Here is a 20,267-nt window from a genome sequence, read left to right on the forward strand (position 1 = left end):
ACTAGTATCATTGTAATGGCAGAATGTTTGAGAGAGGGTAGGAATACAGTCGTTAAATGATTTTAACATGAAACAATGCTTTAAGTAGATCTGATGAATGCCAGAAAAATACAGCGCAGCATTTGGGAAATGTGTTTCTAGAAATCTGTTACTTTAAATGTATACTGCAGCTGGGTAGTAAGAACGAGTGTTTAATCGGAGGGATGTAGTGAGAAACTAACGGGTCAGAAGGGGTGATGGGCTCACTGACGGGGTTTAAAAGTACACGTTAATGTTGTTCACGCTTAGGCGCATTCATAAGACCTGAGTGATCTATACCACCGGATGGATCCATATTACCGTAGCAGATGAGATGTTAATCACGGGGCCCCTTTGAGAATAGTTTGTAGGACCATTCTGTTGGTTGAACATGAAAACATGAAAAAATGTAAAAGCACATGTTTTATTACTTTTTGACAAAATGTGATGGATTATATATTAATTGTGTTTAAATTCATCTTTCCAGTTACCCCTGACGAAGGGCCCTTGGAGGCCCGAAATGCATTGGGTTTTTAAATAAACTGCTTCAAATGAAATTGGCGTTTTACGTATTCTTGAATGAAGAGGCACGGATGGCCCATCAGGAGTATGAGAAGCATAGGAAATTGGCATTTCCTTGCAAGTGGATGGAGTATGATGTAAAATTGAATACATGATTAAATGAGGAATAACATTGAAGAATATGATGCATAAAGAGTTATATGACAAGCGGAATTTGGATTTCTGCGTACACGATAGCCACAGTGCCGAGGTCAGGGGTACTATCTAGTGCCCCCATGTTGTTACGTCTCTTTCTCCTTTGCCATTTACCAATATATCGACGTTCACTATTAACTCTCAGGACTCGATAATGGCAACATCTTTTGTTGCTCTTCCAGGGGTCCATCACATTTCAACAATTCAGGATATTGCCCCTACAATGGCCAATGTATCCCCCGAGTTTATGCCCTTATCAACAAGGTTATCCTTGACCCCCACTAATTTTTTAAATGAGGCTACTCCCGACCCACCTCTTCAGGCAGAGGATCCTAGAGGTAATGGGTCCTGTGACACGCCACTAAGTTCAATCTCGGTTTCTGTCTCGCCGCTGAGTGTAAATAATGACAGCCCGCGGGAAACAACTAGAGGGCAGAAGGCTAGGCTAAGTCAAAACACACTAATAGGGAAGGCCTAATTGTAAAAAACGTTAAGGGGAATGTAGGTGGCAACAAGCAAAAGAAAGCTGCTGTTAAACATAATGTAATAAAAGGGAAAAATGTTAATAACATTGTACCCGACACTGTACCCACCTCAACCAATGATAGGGGTCCTTATGTCTTAATTGCAGAAAAACCAGTCATTCTCCCACCTTCTCCCTTACACAATGAGGGACTTCTGGATAAAATTGAAATTCTTATGAAATCTTTAATGGCACCGCTCCTGGAACGGGTAAAGCGCATAGGCGAACAAATAGATAATCTGGAGCAAGTAATGAAAAGCAGCCCCACTACCCCAGGGCAACTAACTGACAGAGCACACATAAAGGCTACGGACCCACAACCACGCCCAAGAGCCCAAAATACTGGTACCAATAACACTATCCAGCCATCACCTGACCATGGGCCCCTAGTTGCTCAAACAATTAGGAACACTGAAAACACGGGTAGGCTTTTAAAGAGGGCTCCGAGGGCGGCTGAAGTCAAGGACGTGGAAATAGGGGAGGGTGCCCTGTGCAAGGCCACAGTATCTCCGGGACAGGCGAATAATAACCTCTGCGCAGCGAAGGATTCTTCCCTGCCTGCTAAACCAATGAGGTCATTCCCACACATCGACCTACCCCCACAATCAGCACCATATACCGTAGTCCTAGTTGGTGTCCCGGAGCTGCCCCAAGAAAAATCAGAAACTTATCCTGAGCTAAGAAATAAAGCCGCACACTGGCTAAACAAGAACAGGCCCCTTCCGTTTGACACGTCTGGGGAAATACTATTTGCGAGAAGGTTAAGCTGGCTGGGTCACAGAAGAAAGGATCTCTCTGGGGACTGCATTGTCATCAATTTTAGGGACAGGCGGGTGGTCCAACACATATGTAATTGGCCTGCTCAGTTTGGTGGGAGCGAAATCCGTACCAGGGATTTGAGTTTTTTCTATCCCCAATCCCCCCCTTCGCCGACAACCATGCGCTACAGGGGATCAGCAAACGCGGAATTGATGGAAGGGACTAGAATTAGATACAACATCCCAACTTTTAATTATTTCGACAAGTTCTCCGAACTGGAAAGGGTGGATTGACTTCAGTCGGAGGGTCTGTCTTTTAATATCACAACCAACATATCTACCCCTTGTGTACACCTAGATAATTCGGACCAAGATGGTGCTGCAAATGAAGAAGTTCCCCCTAATATCACCCAGGTCAGCCATCATAAGGAAACTATGGGAATGGTCCCTGAACTTGTAATAAACAAGGACGACCCATCCCTGAAAATACTATTCTGGAACGTTGCTGGTCTCCGTGCAAAGGTTGTGAATAACATCTGGTTGGATTTCGTTCACTACTTTAGCATTTTATGTTTACAGGAAACACGGGCGCCATCTGAATTACACATTGAGGGCTACAAAACGTATTTCTCTCCGGCACTGCCTTTTATCTCTGGTAGAACAAAAGGAGGACTCACTATCTTTGTATCTAGCATACTTCAATTCACAATCATAGTTCCCATTAGATTGGATCTAAATTTCCAAATACTTATTCTCCATCAGAATAACACTAATGCCCTGGTAATTGTGAATTTTTATAATAACCTCCCTGTGGACGATTTAATAAAAGCTATACAGGAAATATATTCCTGCGTCCTGGACCTATCCAATAAGGTACATAAGGAGTTGGCCATAATATGGGGTGGGGACTTCAATCAAACTCTTTGTAAGCACAGCACAAATACAGTCTGTGGTATTGCAGATGAAAACGGCGACCCGGTAACCCATTTTTCCCACACTTCAGTCGGGGTTTGCCTGAACGAAACCATGTGTGGCTTAGATCTTGCCCTTGTTAACGATCTGATGAACCCTCCTATACCCGTTATACCTACGTTTAACGGTAGAGGCAGGCCAAGTGCAATCTATTTTATTTTCATCTCTGTGATAGCGGGAAAAGATCTACTTACCTGTAAAACTTATGACATCACTATCAGCGACCACTACCCAAACAGTATCACCCTAAACGCCATCAAGAAACATGAGAGGTTTAACATCAAGACGAACCTAAGGCAAAACAACCTAATACTAAACAGATTAAATGGCTATTCATTAAGGTGGGAAAAAGTGGATCCGCTGGACACTACAGCAAGACTGGTCTCAAATCTAAGACCAGTGATCGATAAATGTCTTGACCCAGCCACTACCAACGAGAGAATTATGACAAATTTTGCCATATTGTTAACAGCAATAAAGGACATTTTATTAGTTAAAACAAAAATTGGCAACGTTAGAACTAAGGGATGGTTTGACAGTTCCTGCACAAAAGCCTATCAGAACCTAAAATCAGCCTTAAATAAAAAGTACAGAAACACTAAAGAAATTGCAGCTCTCAGGAAGAACTATAATCAGGCCCTAAAATGTAGGAAGAATAGCCTGAAAAAGATCTTTGGGATCAACTGCACAGATCATGTACCCTGAGGGACAGCGCCGCCTTCTGGAAGGTTGTGAAGTCTCCTTTTCTATCAGCCACAACGGCTAATCCCAGTATTGACGTTGCGATTGATGAACAGCTTTGGGTTGACTATTTTGAGCGGATATTCAGCCTCCCATGAACTCCAATGCAATCAATTTCAGCTGGGTCAAATTTAACACCCTTTCCGTTGTCCATTCACATTTCACATGAGGGGGTGGAGCTCGCCCTGATGGCCAGTAAAAATGGCAAAGCGCCAGGACCCGACGGGGTTCCTATTGATCTTTTTAAATTTAACAAGCATCTATGGTCACCAATTTTACCTAGGGTTCTTCAAGCATCTTGCGCCCTGGGACTTATCGACTCGTGGTCCCAATCAATTCTTGTGCCCATCTTTAAAAAAGGGGATCGCCAATCACCATCTTGCTACCAGCCTATTTCCCTGTTGGATTCACTGGGGAAAGTGGCTGGCCGCGTTATTTTAGAGCGCCTCCAAGAGTGGGCAACAGACAATAAAGTTCTATCTGATCTGCAATTTGGGTTTCGTGAGGGCCTGGGAACAACAGAGCAAGCCCTTAATTTATCCTTATTAATAGGCAAATATGTAAATGCTAAAGGCGGGGCACTATATATGGCATACGTCGATCTCTCAGCAGCTTTTGACTGTGTTAACCACAACAAGCTGTGGAGTATCTTAGTGGACATGGGAATAGAGAAGCCCCTTATAACTCTCTTGCGTGAACTCTATTCAGACGCCATAGCTAGAGTTAGATACGGCCTGGGGGGCGAGTTAACAAAGTCGTTCAGAGTGGAGCGCGGGGTAAGGCAGGGCTGTGTCCTGGCCCCGTTTTTATTCAATCTATACACTAACGGCCTGGAAAAAGCCATGCTAAAAGGGTCCCAGGACCTGCCCACCATAAATAATCGCCCTATACCGGTTTTACTCTATGCGAACGACGCTGTAATCCTAGCCCATACCCCCATGGAATTACAGCGTGCTCTCGTGAAATATTATACTTTTATGGCCAACCTCGACCTGAAGGTTAACATTAAAAAAACGTTCATTGTGTCCGCTGGGTCGAGGAATAAGATTAAGAACATTAAGGCCATGTACATTGATAATCAAAAGCTAGAGAGCACAATCACGTATCCTTATTTAGGCATTGTATTTGATCACAAATACTCCTGGAACTATGGCATTGAATCCAGGAAACTTACTTTCATGAGGACAACAGCTGCCTTAGCTAACTTTGCCAATAAATTAGGCAGACGACCTACGCTAGAACTCTTGGAAATCTACAGGGCAAAATGTATATCCAGTGTGACATACGGGGCCGGTGTTTGGGGATAAGCCAAGGTCGAGGAGGAGCAAAGGGTAGAAAACATTTTTCTGAGATTTCTATTGGCACTCCCGCGGGGTACTTTGACCTATGCATGCCATTTAAAAGTGGGTTTGCCTTATCTAACAGATTTGATCAGGATTCAACCCCTTCTCTTATGGCATCGCATTTGGTCGTCCAGCAAAACTACTCTCTACCAAAGGTTCATAGAGGAGTGTATTTCCCTAGATAAGGCACATAAGATCGGATGTATCGCTTATATCAAGAAATTCCTTAGCGACCTGGGCATGTTACAATATTATCACTCCCCCACCTCAATCACTGTAATACCGAGAAAACAGTTTAAAAAGGTCTGTCTGGCTCATTTAGAATCTCTACGGCTGTCTAGCGAGGTTTGCAAAGCTACAGTGCAACACTCGCTACAAATCCAAACAACCATGGCGGTTCAGCCTTATCTAACTTATAATCTATCGGGTTACGATAGATTTTTGTTAATTAGGTTCAGACTAAATATTTTCCACCACCTGGTCACTTTTCCAAAAATTAACACCTGGGAAAAATCTCTAAAACTTTGTCCCTGTGATTACATTTTTTCCCAGACGACGATCCATACTAGACTGTTTTGTAAATTCTACCAGGATCTGAGGAAACAGTGGCTAATACCAATTTTAAAAGTCTTTGGCCTATGCAGGTGCCGTCCGGCATTTCTTGCCCTTCAATTTTTAGATGCTGGACTTTTTGCCAAACTGATAGCAAAATTCCTGAAACTGGTTGTTAATCATAGGCAATTGAAAAGTAACATGGGCTGCTCCTTTCCCAACTTGAGGTTCTTTGTAGCTGATAACGCCTGTCTTGGCCGCGTTTTCCATTAATCTTGGTGTATTGAATTTTTATAGTTGTTTTTAATTTGCTGTTTTTTTAAGATTAATGTCATTTTTCTGTGTACGTATCTAGCACCCTATACATCTTACATTGAAGCTCTCTTGCTAGGAGTTACATCCTAAGAAAACCATTTGTCCGTTCTTTACTGATGGAAGTTTTAGAGAATTGTATGGTGCTAATTTTAAATTAGCACCATACATATATTGCTATTCTTATGATATTTTATTATGTTGACTACACCTTTTTAATCGCATTTTCTATGTATTTGTAATCATATTTGTGCTTTTATGGCTGTTTTCCTACAACCGAATAAAGCTTCATTGATGATGATGATGAGTTAACTGCCTTTAAAAATTTGGTCCGACCATATGCTAAATGGGGTGCCCAAGATCCATTATCTGAAAATTGTAGACCCAAGTAGGGGAAAGTGCGAGTGCGTAGCAGGGTCTCCGAACCCGAGGTAATAACATTGATAAGACATTTTTAGGGCCACACCACATTAAAAAAGATTTCTTTAAATTCGTACAAAGATTCAGACCATTCATAAATTCAACAAAGCACCTAACTAGTATACGCAAAGCATTGGGTGTGCGTCACATTAAAACAGCATCATCTCCATATAATAGGGCAGGCAATTTGTTACTGTGGATTATTGGGACATCTGTGGTCAGGTCAGACAACACATTATGTAACTCATTAATACATAAAATAAACAAAAGTGGGGCCAAAACGCACCCTTGCCTGACACCTCTCCGACCACTATGTCCCCTGAGACTGCCTCATCTGTGCTTATTCTCACCCGTGCCCTTAAGTCCCTGTGTAAATATGCTAAAAAGTGCACTATATCCTCATCCAACCCGTAGTCTAAAAGGCATTGCCAAGGCCGAGATCTATTAACAAAATCGAAGGCAGAGGTTGGATCCATAAATGCTAGGTAAAGGGGGCCGTGTCGTGCAATGGTATATTTACTTATGATCAGATTAAGGTTGAGACACTGTTCCACCGTTCCAAGATGGCTTCGGAAACCCAGCTGACATCTATTTAAGATATTTTCCTCCTCTGCCCAAAATCTGATTTTGTTAAATAGAACCCTCCCCAATATCTTTAGAGTATTATCAATTGAAGAAATTGGTCTGTAACAACTCGGGTTGGATCTGTCTCCCTTTTTAAAAGTGGGAACAATTACAGATGTAGACCATGTATTGGGGATTTTAGTTGTTGTCAAGTTATTACAAACATTAGGTAACAAAGGAGCCCAAACCTCTGGCGTAGATTTTATAAGGTCAATTGGAAGCCCATCCGGGGCCTTATTACCCAGACTTTGAATAATTGCATCCTCAACCTCCGATATTGATATTGGGATACGAGAAACAGCAAAATTATCAAGAGTATCTTCACACTGAGGCATAACAGCATATATTTTGGAAAAGTGTGCTACCTACGCTTCGCTCGTTATGTTACAACTTAACGGGGTAAGTATACTGCCCAGTGATCTCAATGACTTAGCTGCTGTCCAAAAACCGTTTGTGTTGTTAATCGTTGCAGCACTGGCCAAATTACTCCATTGTTATTTTAAGATCACGTCTTGCCTCTGCTTCACCACTCTTTTATAGGTGTGCCTCAGTGATCTAATAAGATTGGTGTCCCTAGGAGAGGCTGATAGGGCAGTTTTTTTATGCCTGCACATAGTAAGGCAAATGCGGAAACTACCTCTGGGTTAGGATCATCCAATGTGAGGCAAGTCTCACAGAAGGATGGATATGTTTTTACCATCTTCTGGAACACTCTGCAGTTATCAATACCTTTCCATTTAACTTTTAGGTTATCTGTGGAAGGTTCTAGGTAGCCGGCCCCTATCTCCTTTCTAGGATCTGGTCTAATAGCAACCCTGAATGAAACTAAAATTGGGTTGTAATCCCCAAAGGTAGATGCTTTAACTTCTGCTTCAACTAAATGGTCTTCTAATGTAGCTGATATAAAGACATAGTCTATTATTGAAGCACGGCCAAGGCCTCTATAAGTGGGTATTAAACTATCCCCATTATTTATAGCTGCGATGTACATTACATTTGAGAGACTGCTGTTTAATAAATGGTCTAATAATTCAAGCCCCCTTTTGCATGGTTGCCTAAAATGTAGTGGGTGGGAGGTGAAATATTTCCCCCAGCAATCTTTGCGTTGAAATCACCACCCAGACATATCCCTGCCAGTCTTTGTTTTCCAATGAAATTATACATGTCCGAAATAAAGTTAAAAATGTTAGCAGAATTCATATTAGGCGTGGTTAAAAAATTATTGTTATAGAAATTAATAAAACAAATCGAACTCCCCGTGTATATATCAAGGCTTGAAAGTTGGCATTTTTGGTAGGGATTGGTTTTACACTGCCGCCCGACACAATGCTGACCCAAATCGATAGGCCGCCTTAGGGTCTGCCTTGCTTAGAGGGGGGGGGGGGAATAATATTAAGACATTCATACCCTTCAAGATATCATTTTTTTGCTGTCCACGTCTCTTGGAACATAAGAATATAGTATTTATTTACCATCTTGACCCAATCATTAATACTTAACTTAGAGGCCAAGCCGGCCACGTTCTAGCTTAACACATGTAATAATGGGCCATGTGGCTCAGAACAATCATTTACAGAGATAGTTTCAAGCTCAGGACCATAATTTTCAAGGATAGTCAACATGGGTGTCGGAGGAACAGGTTCAATGGGTTGTGATTTAAATGAAGGTCAATCTAGGCTATCAAGATCAGAAAGGGCAGAAACCCTATTTAAAAGCGGGTATGAGGGGGTGATCAATGGCTGCTGCTCAAATGTTGGTCTATAAAAGAAACCAAGAGGCTGTGCCCAGATGTTTGTAGGTAAAGGGCAATTAATCTCCCTTGCAGCCAATATTGATCTGACAAGTGTTGGTCGTTGGAAGTTAATAACGATATGATCACCCCCTAATGTTTTTTTCCGACGGTCCAACCCAACCAACCCTTCGTACCATTAAAATGTCATTTATATCAAATCTCCAATATCCTTTGTGTTTAGCCAGCCAATCAATACTTTTGTTCCGTAGTTGGTCCCAAGACTCGGATTTATTCTTCTCTAATGGAGGCACCCTCGTGAGAATCAGGACATACGGACAGGAAGTTGGGGGTAAACTTAAAACATCCTTGCTCGGCATACCCACTAGCATTATTGCCGACAATGTGGGTGCAGGCTGTGGAAACAGCATGAACACTGGTTTTAATAATGGGATATGGTGCGGCAGTCGAAGCAGTATTTTGGGTATTAACAAAATCAGGGTGTGATTTTGGGGGAATAAAATCTTTAGCTTTGCTATGAGTATCACAAGAGGCAAGAGGCTGCATGGAAGTTATGGTCCTCTGTTGCTCATTAGGACCGATATGAACTCCATGACTCTGGATCAGGTTTTTGTGAATGCTACCCTGTTTGGATGACTGTTTAGGTACCTTACTGGGCAAGTTTACCCTGTTGGTTAAGGATTCTAAACGGTCTAAGCGCTTCCATAAACTTTCAAAGTTCTTATCAACGAGCACTTTGACTCGGTCATACAATGTGTCTATGGTAATGTCAACGGCAGTATCCCCAAGTGTAGAATTAGAAAAAGGTGTCTGTATAGATTCAGTCTGGGTATATGCGGAATTGTTTAGGGTCTCTGATGGAATTGAATCAGTCGGGGCACTGCCGGATACTAAATCCACTGGAACTTTCGGGCCCTGAATCCACGTAGTTAGCATAGTACGTTGGGAGTTCAGACATGGAGGTTGTTTCCGTTTGGAGCAGACCGGTTTAACTGTTTTCTTTTTCCTTTTTGCTCTGCAAACTTCTGGGTTCAGGGATAAATCCGTGATTGCCGATACTAAGGTATCCCTAGAGCAGCCCTCAGATGCGGAGTCTTCTATTGCCCCTATATTTCCAGTTTCCTCAACACTCTCAGTGCCCAATGCGCTTTCTCCGACTTCTTCGACGGATAGGTGTAGGCCATGATCAGCCTGAATGGGCAACTTTAATTGGGGGTCACTCATATCAATGTTCTCATTTTATAAATGAAGGTGGGATTTTGTTAAGCCCAGGGACAGGCGCCTCTCAGTTAATTCGATTTCAGTGCTGACTATATTCACCGCTCTCTCCAACATGCTGTTGATGTTCATGGTGTTACGCAATGCTGAAATTGGGTTGCGTTTGACCATGATATTTGTTTCCCCGGACATGAAAGTGATATAAAGCCCCACTCACCACTACAGGAGCCAACTGATTGACGGTGTCAGAGAGGTGGCCCTGCCCGGCCTCTGACGGTCCCCGATGGGGACAGACGGGCCTGCCCTTGGTCCGGGTTTCGCCCGGGTTGCGTCCCGCACACGTCCCGTGCTGCGGTGGGAGAGGCTGCGCTATGAGCTCGTTGGCCCGGCCTCTCCCTCACTCACTCGCGGCAGCTGCAGGAATCCTGTGATGCCCTCTGGGGGTTGGAGTCCACCCCAGAGTGTAGAAATGGTTGGCGGTGGCAGCGTTATCCCCTGGGACCCTCGTCCCACCAGGGGCTCATGCGGCAACAATGGCAGGTCTTGTGGCAGGCAGTGGCTCCACAACAGACAGAGAATGCTCCCCGCTGCTTTTATATGACAGGGCATTTGCATTAAGTGTTGCTCAAATATATCTGGGTGCTTTCTGTTTATGATTCTTCCAAAAGATTCCAGGTAATGTTACTAATATAACACTTCTTCTTTTTTTTTTTTACTCAGTCAATTCCAAAGTATTTTATTGCAAAATGTTCATTTTTAAAAGTGAATACACCGATCTAAAGTATCAAAGCATTCTGTGACTTAATTTACATGCCCAAGCTTTACCATTAAATGACAAATTTATCCTGCATATTTACACAAAATTTCGGCAAAATTAAGTGACTTTGGGCTAGCTGAATGACCATTGGATTTAGTGCCTCACAATTTGAGACAAATTGTGGGTTGCAAATTGCGTGGCGCTAAATCTAATGTACAACTGTGTGTTTAACACTGTTTGCAATTCCCAATGGGGTTGCAAATTGTGAGGCTCATGAATATTAATGAGCTTCTCGCAATTTGTGAGCCCATGGGAATGACAGGCCCTCCCAGGGATAGCTGCCTGCTGGGCTCAGCAGACCACCATGTCTGGGGCTGCTTTTAAAAAAAGCTGTTTTATTTATGCAGCCCGTTCTCCTTAAAGGAAAACGAGATGCATTTAAAAATAATAAAAAAAAAATGTTTTTGTTTCATTTTTTAAGGGGAGGTAGTGGTCCCTCGGAGAGGATTGTGGTATTTGCCTCTCACATATTTAGAGAAAAGAAAGCAGTAGCATGCTGGGGGGGGTGTTCTGCACTTCCAGAATTATGTCTGGGGAACAGAATTTGAGCTCAGGATGGATCATAAACCATTGGTGGATCTGTTCACGACAAGGGGTGTAGGTAGATCCCTGCCTAAATCGCCAAATGGATGTACATGTTGCAGGAATTTGTGTTTAATATTTGCTCTGTGTCAGGCATGAAGAATGTCAATGCTGATTGTGTGTTGCAGTTTCCAAAATTAACAAAGGAAGGGAGTGAAGAGGTTCCTAGATAGAATCTTCCTCCTGTACGAATATTCATAAACAATATGATTCTACCCTATATTTTTTTGTTTGGTTTTTTATATTTTTCGTGATGTAAAAGAATTGATTATAAGGTGAGTGTTGCCAGTCCTGGAAAAATGTCAAGGAAGGCACTAAGGGGCCATTGCGACCGGGGCAGAAAAGGGATGTATATGGTGGCGGTGTCTATCAGACACCGTCAGCCATATTACAATGGGCATTTGTCAATGCCTTTCCGTGGCATGCGGAGCCCACATGCGGGGGCCCGTTGCGGGCCCCCATGGACTCTGGGGAGGTTGGGGGGTGCACCTTGTAGTGCCTGTCATGGTGTGCATTGAAAAGCACAACGTGCATTTTTAGCATTGTGGCGGGCGGTGCTTTCAGCACCTCCCGCCGCAATGTTAAAAATGCGGGATGCGCCCGCATCTGTGGCGAGCGCATCCTAATTCCCTCCACGGGACCCCTGCCCTTATGGCGGGCAGTCCCTTTGTCCGATAGGATGGTGGGTGGACAAAGTCCGCCCGTCATCCTAATGTCCCCCTAAGTGTTTCTAAAATACCCCTCACACACTATGAATCCCATTGTGTCATGCTTCATCATAGGGGTCTTCCCGTCCCTCTATGGGGCGGGCGTGCTTCGACCTACGAATACGGAGGAGCACTTGATTTTATGGAAATAGGCTATGTGTGGTGTGGGTCGTGAGAGTAGTAGGGTAAGTGAAAGTTGTTAAAAATTAAAAATTCCCTGGCTAGTAGAAAAAACTAATTTTATTAACGTCCCTAGCTGAAAACATTAAAACGGGGATAAAATAGGGAGTATGTATTACGCCCTACTGGGTGAACATGTTTCATAAGATGTGCCCACTTCTTTACTCATCAGGACCAAATATGATCCCTACTGCACTCAAAATTATATGTAATATGCCTATATTCCAAAATGACAGACAGCAAAAATAGACTTGTCTGTATCTAGCGGTATAATAGGCCCCTTAATAGTAAAAATAACCAATTTTGGTATACTATTAGGATTTGTGGTCAGGCCCCATGAGCTGGGATGGTAGGGGAGGATTCCATAATTATTAGTCAATGTAACAGGATAGTTCCTCTCACGTAAATACCTCCGTGCTGCTCCGCTGGAGGTCAGAAGTCCTGCTCAGTCACCTGAGCAGTGGCTGCCATTAAATAAGGAAAGGGGCAGGGAAGCGCAGCTGGGAGGCTGGAGAGGGAAACTGCAGGTAGGAGGGCCGCACGGGCAGCAGCAGCAGAAAAAGGGTGGCTAAGACAAATGGCACAGGTACAATACAATAAAAAATAACCAGAATACAGAAGACAGATACAGGTACAATAAAAAGCAGGCCACTCGAACACCTGTCGGAAGAGGTGTAGGGGGAGCGTCAGGTAGCACAAACAGAGGAGCTGCTGGGGACGAGGGCCGGTCTCTGACCAGGAGGTTAGAGGTCTTGCTCCAGCTATTAAAGCCAAGGTAGTTATATAAAGGAAAAACACAACACAAAAAAGAGAGGCTCCTCACCATTTCTTGGTTGAAATCTGACCTCAACATTATTCTAGCACAATGAAATTTTAACTGAGATTGTTGGATTTAACATAAAAAGCAGAATTAAAGTTTACACAAACCAATATCAGCTTTTTTTTTTACAACTCCTGATACTCAACTGGCACAGTTACACTCTCAACAAAATAAAAGGCAACAGATTATCAAGAATACTATAATCTGGCTGGTCTTCACCTAAGATTTATCTGCAGCTCACCGGTCTTGATACGGTGCTGCAGAGTCACTGTCGGAAAGCCAATAGCGGAGAGCCAAATAGTTATCTATTGAAAGCACTCCACTTAAAAGGTGTACTACTGTACTGCCAAAGGAAAACAGGGTAAAGGGCTCCTTTGAAGAAGGACGGGTACTCCGACAGCCCTCCAAAATGGCAAAGACCTTCTCCCTTACCTCTGAGGAAGGGCTGCCAGTCATGTCTAAAGATTCTAGCCGGCTTGGCAGGGATTTCTGTGAAGAAAGCGGGTCCATCCGTGCGGCAGATATGCTTTCCTTGCTGTTCAATTCTAAGCAGGCCACTATGTTTTTCCAACCAGCTCTGCATTCTCTTTTCTTTTCAGCAGAGATTTCTTTCTTGAAGTCAGGAGCATTTTATCATGTCCCTCTTGGGTCTTCCATGCAGACACTGGAAGTAAAAATCATAAAACACTGACGGACTGTAAAGTGGGCTGGGGAGAAATGAAGGAAGAGGGGCAACTATCACTATAGAGGTCTGGTAGAAGATAGGCTGTCAGATCAAGGGAAGATGATAACGGAGCCAGCTGATGCTCTTTGGCATGCTGTAGGAGAGAGGGAGGGTGGTCAGGCAGCAATTAATGCCCGTAGCCCAGGTTGAGACACGTGATTTTACCTGACATATTTTCCTGATGATAAAATTAGATTAAGTGTTCCTGTATCTAGTAATCCCGGGTGTTGAAACACCTAGCCGCTTATGATTGACCAGAGTGGTATCCCCTCTGCAGGTGGAACTGTTAAGCTGAGAGTGAAGAAAAAAAACAGAAGTAGTTGAAGGATTGAAAAGATTTTATGAAGTGCTTTGATGGACATCTTTCCAAGGAAAATGTTATTTACAACCTGTGCCCGTTACTACCAGTCAGCTGCCACCAACCGTCAGTCTGCTTTCGCTTTGGCAGAGGAGACTAGCCACCCTAACTTATGAATGGTTCCATGATCACTTAGAGAGATTGCTGCTTATGCTAGGCCTGTGGGGAACCGATGAAAAGCACACTACCACCAAGGTGCTGTTTAGGGTGCTCCCGGGAAGCCGACGTACGTGTCACAGTTGCCCCTCTGGTCTAAACATGGAAGTGCGTTGATTGCTGCACCGGAAACCGGTCCTCGGAAGCTTGTTTCCGGTCCAGGGAATACATGGCTTGGCAGTTCGGGCTGGACTGTTCCCATGAGGCACAGGGTCAGACTGATTTGCATATAGCCATGTCTGAACTGGGGTGGCATAGTGGACTAAAGAACGGTGATGGATTAAACACAAATCTTTTGACTGGGTGTGAGTGTTTGATTGGTTCAGATGCTCCGTCAATCACCACCCCCTTTTGTACCGCAATACATGGCACATGCCCCTGGACAGAGGTGGACATCACGGTGCAGAGAGATCTGGTCCTTGATGGCAACTGCAGCCATTTCAGACTCTGTGGCCGTCCTCTAATCTGGGACCAAACACTTTCCTGTTCTATGCAGAAATGTGCTACCTCTTCCAGGCACAAGGGATGGGGGGATTCAGCCAAATCAGTAATAACAAAACCATTACAAGTCTTACTAACGTCTGGATCTGATAGACATGCCATCACTGCACTTTATGCTGCACTGCTCTGTCATTTGGCACACCCGCCGTTGTGTCTCAAGGCATGGTGGGAATGAACACTAGTGGTGGACGTATCAGACAAACATTGCGAGAAAAGCCTGCTGACGGTTAAACGGGTCTCCAGGAATGCTAAAATACAAATGTCCTGTTTTCCTTCATCATGCCTATTTAATGCCCCTCAGAATAGGCCACATGTTCCTGGGAGCAGATCAGTGACGGCTCCACCACTATGGATGAGGAGAGTCGCCTCTTCCCCCAAAAGCTTCAGGAAAGGAAAAACAAAACGATAATAAACACTCATTTTTTTTTCTTACGAGTCTTGGAGGTAGGGCCAGGGGGGATGACAGTAAGAGTGGTGGGCACTACCTTCAGTGCGTTGGACGGTCTCAGGCCAGCCAAACCTTCATATGCAGTGAAACTCTCTCCAATACAGCTGCGTTTCTGGTATGGATAGAGCAGTCACAGACTCCCAGTCTGTTTGTGAGCGCAAATCAAGGGCACTCAGGTCGATCCTAAAGCTGATCTCATGCATGGGAGCAGCTTTGGGATTGGCCACAGGGCAGTGTGGGAGCCTGTGCCGGCAAGTTTTTAAAAATATTTTTTATTTTTTGACCACTGCAATTCCTATGCCCCCCTCCCACTGACCCATGCTACTCCTTCACAACACTGGCGCTACTGGAGCTGACTCCTCATGCCACAGATGTGGCGAGGATGTCACTGACTTCCTGCATTTGGTGTGGCACTGCACAGTTAAAGTGGTATTCTGGAACACAGTGTTGCAAAAAACTACCTCATGGGCAGACTTTGTAATAGTCTAGTGATGCCACACTGTGCTTGTTGGGGATAAGGATCTGTGCGAAAATACATAGGGATGTGACATGGTTCATTGACTAAGTGACGCATTGCAATGTCATGGAAGTCCGCAAGATCACCAACTCTGGGAGTCTGGTTGGCAGATCTACGGAAATGGGCCCTAGCCAAGGAAGACTTCATGTCAGATCCCTGGGCTCGAGGGGCAGAGGTGTGAGCTATACTGCATGGGATACTTACTTCGATACATTGAGTCCTAGTTTAGACAAGCCCTCCTTCCCAAGCATCAGGCACTCTAGGAACGTGAACCTTTGGGGGAAGGTTGGTTTGGGCCCAGAAGTAGGACTATCACGTGTAGAGAGGGACACAATGAAGCAGACTGTGGTGTTGTGGGCCCTAGGCCCACATGCTGCTTAAGGAAAGACACAGACACTGTGGTTATAATCACTCAACTGGCCACGAGCACGGGCACACAGGCCCTTTTACTGACTGGGCCACATCACTCGTGGCACCCGTGATGGATGGGTGTTGGGGTGCAGTGTGTCCAGCCCTCGAGGGAGTGGCTGGGATTACAGCTTCCTGCGGGACACTAGAACGTGTCCCACAGGACACTACATTCCTTCCCAACTTTATAAAAGAACAAACAAAATGTTAGTCAGTCCTGTGGGGACAAAACAGTTAACTAACACACCACAGGTTCCATCAGTCCTCTGAGACAGGTGGCAGGAAGACGCCAGATGTGAGCTGATGACTCTGTCTGCAGCAGTACCATCTCAGTTGGCACTCGTAGTTTAATCTGAAGGGTTCAGGACACGACCGCTGGCTTGGAGATGTCTGCTGCATAGCGTCAGTTCACTTGTGATGACATGTCTTGCATGACTTCCCTTTTTGTTGACATCAGTGATGGTCTGTGGTGAATTCAAACAGTTCTTTCAAGGGGATGCATCGAGTATGGCTGGAGTTCATGGTGAAGGTTCGTGGAGGTGTTACCTGATCACTTGTCTCTGTGGACCCTTTTGGCTGCAACCGATGATACGTCGGTGGGGCGAAGTCTCTTGTCATCCTCCCGCCTCGAGAGGCCTGTTGCTGGGGTTGCTGCGGGACTGCAGGAAGGCTATGCTGGGGCCTCTTGTGTGCCAACTGGGGGCAGCTGTAGGACCACCTAGGAGCCGGTACTTGGTTGCATGCACAACCCTCTCGGGTGGAGATGTCTTGGCCGATGCTTGCTCTTGCTACCGTGGTTCAAGGGTGTGCCCGGTTCACAGGTAGCCTCTAGTCCCTTCTCTCGGCTGGTGTTGCAACAGCGTGTGACTCCAGTCCATCGATACTCTAGGAGTGGTGTTTGACGTGTGTGCTGATGGCTGGCGTGATGGCGATTGCCTGCCATGTGGTTACTCAGGATGACAGGTGGTGGTGACTTGCTGGTAGAGTTGGATGTCAGGAGGGACTTGGCAGCCCTGTGCCTCCGCCTTGCTGAGCTTGAGTTTCAGTGGTGGGGTGACACGTAGAGTGTGTGGATCCTCTCTTGCCTGGCTTGGGGCCACTACCAACTCCGTCTTGAGGCGGTGTGAGGAAAGACACTCTGTGCTGATCTTCACCCATGGCTTCTGCAGTCAGGAGCAGGGATGACTTTTCCTGCTGGGCGTTCACCTCTGCTGACATCTTCTGGGCACATGTGTCAAGTGCCTCAGGCAGTGCATGCTTCTTCGTTGCCAGGGCGCCCTCTTTTGGCACAGTGCGTGCCTGCTCTTCTTCCTTGCGGTGGCAGTCGCTCACCGCTAGGGGCGTGTGGCGAGCTCTCCTCTCTTGTGGTGGCATTGGGCGGCTGCTGGTGTCACGCTCTCTGCACCAGTCTTTTGTGTGTGGAAGGTGCGTATGGCCCCTTCGAGACATTGCTATGCAATTGGTTGTTCACTCTTGTTAATGGGGTTTGCGCGCATGGTGCACGTTCATCCTTGCACCTTTATGGGGTTTGGCTGCTTTTGGTCCTTTTCCTTTCACTGGACTCTTAGCAGTGTCCTTGGCTGGGCAACTTGAGCTTTCCTTTTGCTACGGGCCAGCTTTCTGGGTTGCAGGTGTGGCGGTGTACACCAGGGTGCGCAGTCTGCCTGCACTGTGGGTTGTCTTTCCTTGGGGTCATTTTCCTGCTGCCTAACAATTGGCAGCAGTGGTGTACTTCACAGCGGGCATGCCTTGCCCCCACACGCTTGTAGCAGCAACCGGTTGGTTCCGTGGTCCAGGAGCGGGCTGTCTCCTCCCTGGGGTGACGACCATCAGGGGCCTTCCTGTGCTTACTTTCGCCTTGGGTAAGGCAGGGCTGGAGACGCCGGTGCAGGGTTTTCCTCAGTGCAGGTGCCCTGTATCCTCTTGGCCCTAGGTGGCATTAGAGCCACTTTGCATACGTTGCAGGCCGGCTACAGCCGCTCACCAGCTGTGTTGTGTAGAGGAGAGCTTGTATTTCTACACCCAGGCCGTGCTGGATCAGTGGACATGGGACAGAGATTAAGAATTACCTCTCATGTGGGTGGAGCGATGCACTTCTCTGTTATCTTTCCTTCCTATCATGCATGTGTTTGTCTGCGGCATGAGTGAGTCACGATTGCCATATGTGACAGTCTGGGTGGTTGCACTGCTGATTGAGTCTGGGTAGTGCTTTCCTTTGTGCTGTGGTGAGGTTAGCTGCAGTATCCCTGGGGGCCCCTGTGTGGCAGTACAATCACTCCTTTTCGTTTTAGGGATGACTCTTTCGTCTTTGTGCTGTTTTCCACCTCCAGGGACACTTCTCATGTGTTGTGCACTTGTGCAGCTCCTCTGGCCGAAATCGGGTGTGTACAGGTAAATCTGCGTTGGCGCAGGGTACTTTACCCCTGCAGGAGCAGCACGAGTTCTCCTTCACTGCGAGGGCCGCTTGATGTCCAGAACGGCCTCAGTGTTTCTGCATGCAGGCAGCCGGACTTGACACGAGCATGGGGATGCGGTATCTACAGTTGACCACTAGGTGGCACTGTCTTGTTGACCGGAGGCCTCTGCAGCACTCCTGACTCCACAGGCCTTGCCTGTGGGCACTGAGTTTGCTGGGCCCTCTCTTTCAATGTTGCAGCAGCTGCTCGGATGCTGTGGGTTGTCTGGCCCCCATGGGCCTCATAGGAGCAGCTGCAGAGAGGAACCGAAGGCTCGGCAGGCATGGCTCCTCGCCCTCCACCGGGTGAGTGTCATGAAGGCATAGAGTCTGTGGCAGCGGTACACGTTCGTGGTGGGGGTGATCTCTCCTACCCTTGTGCACCATTTGTAGTGATGTCATGAAAGATGACACAAGAAATATGTAAGTTATATAGTTATTGAAATTAACGAGCCAACGGAGAGATTGGAAGGAAGACTACGCAGAGTCTCAGTCAAGGTCTCTCCCCTGTGGAATGCGTGACGTCAGCTATATACACAACCAACATTCCAAGTGGCGTAGGCAAACAACCAATGATATGTGAGCATTATGAAAAGTAAAGAACAACTAGACTTACAACATCTCCCTTCCTAACTAAAGGAACACATTTAATGCAATAAATAGTCCTTAAATACTTTGGGTAACTTGGATACTCTGCCAAATCTGGTACATGTGCCTTCCCACCCACCATGAAAATCTGTTGTGCTTCTTCTTGCTACATTGGGTGCGGAGCACTCCTGTTTGGTAACCCCATCCATGCTATCTTGGTTAATGACATTAGTCTCACTACACAACTCAATTTCTGTGCTTATGTCATCAACCATGCATGACCTGGGAACATTACTGTCATTGCTTCATTTGCTCTTGGAGTCACTTACATTGTGGCTATGTTTATTAGAGTTGTCACTAATTTCCCCTGAATATGTATCAAGCCAAGAAAAATCACTTTCAAATTGTGCCACATCGCCTTTACCATTATACCATAAATCAACTTGATCTTTCCTCAACTTTATGGCATCACTCGTGTTGCGCCATTCAACTTTTTTTGAGACAAATAGCACTATCAGAAACATCAACGATTTCTTCTGGATCGAAATATTTAGATTTGCCCTTGAGCTGAACATTGGGTTTTTTGACAAGAGCCCAATCCCCTTTGCAGAATTCCTTGTTAACAGCCTTGTGTACCTTGTCATGATACATCTTATATTTCAACCGGCAATCAATGATTTTCTTTCTGACTAGTAATTGATCGTCATTTATAGCTACTGTAGTTGGTAGACAGTTGGTAGACAGTTCTCAAAACAAGTGAACTTGGGAACAGATTTGTTGTCACCTCTTCTTCCTCTCATTAAAAAGAAAGGAGAAAAACCAGTAACGCTAAGGCTAAAACATACAGATTGAGAATTATTAGTATTGTAATTTGTTTTATGCTTGTGACTTGAATTTGCATCTTTTTTCTGTTGATCATGTATTACACAAACATTTGAACTAGGATTAGGAACTCTGCCCAATTCTTTAGAACCCTCTAATGAACGTTCTATGCCCTTGGCTATATCAATAACCTCAACAAGTGTAGGCCTTTTGCAAGCAAGTAAACGTTCTTGAAT

At 45.2% G+C, this 20,267-nt stretch overlaps 1 protein-coding gene across 2 annotated transcripts in view; it reads right to left on the reverse strand.

Annotated features, from left to right (window-relative positions):
• Positions 1–20,267, reverse strand: part of LOC144823117 (putative methyltransferase DDB_G0268948) — a 245,705-nt gene that overhangs the window by 215,386 nt on the left and 10,052 nt on the right. The window lies entirely within an intron of this gene.

This window comes from Lissotriton helveticus, chromosome 3_1 (genome assembly GCF_964261635.1).
Source record: "Lissotriton helveticus chromosome 3_1, aLisHel1.1, whole genome shotgun sequence".
Lineage (NCBI taxonomy): Eukaryota > Metazoa > Chordata > Amphibia > Caudata > Salamandridae > Lissotriton > Lissotriton helveticus.